The sequence below is a fragment of the Lipotes vexillifer genome, unplaced genomic scaffold, assembly GCF_000442215.2.
Source record: "Lipotes vexillifer unplaced genomic scaffold, Lipotes_vexillifer_v1.1 scaffold496, whole genome shotgun sequence".
Lineage (NCBI taxonomy): Eukaryota > Metazoa > Chordata > Mammalia > Artiodactyla > Lipotidae > Lipotes > Lipotes vexillifer.
Genome location: NW_006786690.1, coordinates 3,140,803 through 3,144,284, shown reverse-complemented (window position 1 = coordinate 3,144,284; position 3,482 = coordinate 3,140,803). Strand labels below are relative to the sequence as shown.

The following is a 3,482-nucleotide window of genomic DNA, read 5'->3' as shown; positions in this document are numbered from 1 at the left end:
GGGGAGGGGTGTGTGATTTCACGTCATTTTTTTTTTTTTTTTTTTTTATTTTTGGCTGTGTTGGGTCTTCATTTCTGTGCGAGGGCTTTCTCTATTTGCGGCGAGCAGGGGCCACTCTTCGTTGCGGTGCGCGGGCCTCTCGCTATCGCGGCCTCTTTTGTTGCGGAGCACAGGCTCCAGACGCGCAGGCTCGGTAGTTGTGGCTCATGGGCCCAGTTGCTCCGTGGCATGTGGGATCCTCCCAGACCAGGGCTCGAACCCGTGTCCCCTGCATTAGCAGGCAGATTCTCAACCACTGCCACCAGGGAAGCCCCCTGGACGTCATTTTGAGGGAGCCCAGCCAGGGATGCTCCACAGGCCTCCTCCGTCTTCAAGTCTGGATAAAGCAGGAGGGAGTAAAGCTTTACCTTCCAGGGGGCCAGGCAGTGACTGCCACCTGCCACGGGCTCTAGAGGATTAGTGCTAAGGACCACAGTAGCCTTTGCTCTCTGCCCAGGAGATCTCTCCTTGGCAGGGGTGGCATGGGGGGGTGGAGTTGGAGGGCCATGTGGGTGACGGCCCTCCCAGGCTTCCACCCCCGTCAGAGCCAGTGAGCCGGGCCTCTGCAGCCCTTGCTGCCTAGGTCGCTTCACCAGCCCAGCATGGGGGGCCCTGTGCAGTGAGGAAACGTGACTGCCATTCCCTGCCTAGAGGACCCTGGACTAGGGCCCTGGGAAACACGCCCAGACCCTCCCCGCCTCCGAACAGCTTGGACTGACCCTCCAGCTCCGGACAGCCTGAGACTAAGTCCCGTGGCTCTCCCTGGAAGGTGCTCAGGCTTTGCCCTGGGGCTACTGTCTGTGGCTCTTCTTTCAGGGGACTGCAAAATGAGGCCCTCAAGCTGAGGGCCATCCAGTCAGGCCCAGGGGCCACCTCCTTCCTCACAGACAGGCCTCCTTCCCTCCCCTTTTTGGCTCCCACCCAGCCTCCCATAGAAGGGCCGGCGGTGGGGGGAAGGTGTGCAGCCCTGCAGCCCCTGGGAAAGGATCGTTTGGTTTTGGTTGTATGAATGTCTAGGGTTCTTTGTGTATATTCTTTTCCTTCCAAGTTTCGGTTTCAAACTGGGAACTGGAGTTCACATGCTCTGTGGAGCGGAATCCACCTCATAGCGGAGGGCAGGCTCTGCTTTGCCCAGACAAGCCCAGTCCCACTTCCCCTTTGGTGCCAGTGTCCACACCCCCTGGCTGCCACCCCACCTGCCACCGCCGTCCTCTCTTACAGATCCCACCTCAGGCTGCGCTGACGGGCTGGGAAATGCCTTGTGTATGATTACGTACAAAGATGCCCCATAGCCCCACTGGCTGAGTTGCAAGTCTTTCCCTTAAGCCCCAGCCAGATATTTCAACTATAATTATAATAACTTCCATTTGTGGAGCACTTCCTACATGCCAAGCGCTGGGTTAAGGAACTCCCAAGCATCATCTCGTTGACCATTTGAATTTGGTATGATTATTTCTACAGATGAGGAAACTGGGGTTCGGGATAGTCCCGGGGTTACAGAGTTAGTAATGGCAGGAGGAAGCGTGGCCTGTCTAAAGCCCATGCACGCACTCACTGCTTTATCTTGCCTCCTGCTTGTTCCCTTAACCGCTAAGCAATGTGCAAATAAAGGCTGTGGCCAGGCCAGCAGATTTATATTTGCCCAGCTCCACAGCCCAGGGCATCACCCAGCGGCCCTTCAGAAGCACCCACACCCCATACACACCCCAGCTACGAAACCTCAGGCCTAGGATTGTCTGCGACGCCTAAGTGAGAAGAATCCCCCAAAAAACCTGTTGGGAGAGAGCAGAGGCAGGCTCATCCGCCGCTTCCCTCATCTGAGGAACGGGAAATTGTAATCACTGGCCTCGTTTATTTTCACAGAACCCTCCAGAAAGTCCTCTGGACAAAGGTAGATACAATCAGCTTTACAAGCACCACTGAGTGTGCTTGAAAGATTAACAAATACATTGTTTTTGCTGGCGGCTGGCCAGGGGTTCTATGCGAACTAGGACAGAAGACAGCCAGGAGCTGGCAAGTGACAGGAGGCCCACATTCTGGGACAGCGGTTCCTGACAAGCCCCTGCCTCTAGGGCCCGGTTGTCACTGACCTCTGAGAGGAAAGGGCCTGTGGGCCTGTCTGGGATCCCCTGTGCGCGGGCATGCGCTCTGGGCCTTCTGGGAGGCCCTGCCTGAGAGTAGGCCTTCAAGTTAGTGCACGTAGGGCACTTAGTGCCTGGCACCTAAAGCACTCAGTAAATGCCACTATAGGAGACTAACAAAAGCACCAACACTGACAAAGCGCCCACCCCTCTGCCCCAGCCCTGGTCTCCTCTGGTCTGTTCCCAGCCGGCAGCTCCCAGACAAAGATCCCTCTGTGTAATGAAGGAACTGCACACAGGACCCAAGGAAGCAGGATCTCATAATTAGATGCTGGCAGTCAGCACCCAGGCCTCGGAGCCTGATCCCAGACCTCCTTCCAGAAAGCAGCAGCTGCTTGATGCTACCGCAGAGACAACTGGACATGGGTCGTAGGCTTCAGCCTACTGCTGTCTCCATTTACACCTCCTGATCTGGGGGACTCGGGGTGGGAAGACAAAGCCACTGCCTCTCCTGGGGTCCCCGGGGAAAGCAGACGGCTGGCTACCTGCCAGGAGTAGTAGTCTGGGGTTCTCACCGCCCTCCCTCCCGTCCCATTTAAATAATCTTGCCTTATCTTGAACTCTCCCCCAGCCCTGGATTTTGCCTTCCTTTCATATGCCACTTCCTAACTTATAATTATAGGGTTTTGGGTTTTGTTGTTGTTTTTCTAAAAAAATGATGCAGTGGAAAGAGACACAAGTCCAGATTCAAATTCCAGTTCTGCCATCTCTTAACTGTGTGATCCCAGGCAAATGACTTTGCTCAGCTACCGCATCTATGAACTGGGGTAATACGGTTATAAGGATCCATTCTCCCGGGCCCTAGTAGATTCAAAACTCCTGGAGGGCGGGACCTAGGATCTCTATGTGGCCCTTGTTTTTGTTTGGAGCAAGGTCTTGAACATGGAAAGACCTCAGCAGATGCTGGTGAAGTGGATGGAGGGGTGGATGGAGGAAAACACCTGCCCCCATTACAAAGAGGAAGCTGCTGTGCTCAGGTCAGGTCACAGCCTGGTGGGTCCTTCACTGGGGAGGCAGCTCCTAGAGGGGTGCCCTTGGCTACACTATGGCTTTGACCCTTTGCAGAGGGCCACACCCACGGAGGCTCTGTCCCTCTCAGGTTGGCCCAGGTCCTTGCCTGAAGACTGTCGGGGGGAGAGACAGCCAAGCCCCTCAAGTCCATGATGCCATCCCTGAGATTTCAGCTTCCTGGGGTGAAACCGAGGGGGCCTTGCGTGGCACCTGCTTGTGGGTCAGGCGGGCACATCTGAGTGACACATCGCAGCCTCCTGCTGACCCCAACCCTCACGGGTCCCCCCGCCA

The 3,482-nt window shown here is 56.0% G+C and overlaps 1 protein-coding gene across 1 annotated transcript in view; it reads left to right on the top strand.

Annotated features, from left to right (window-relative positions):
* GRHL3 (grainyhead like transcription factor 3) overlaps positions 1–3,482 on the top strand; it is a 36,168-nt gene that overhangs the window by 31,329 nt on the left and 1,357 nt on the right. The gene's annotated exons all lie outside the window — the stretch shown is intronic.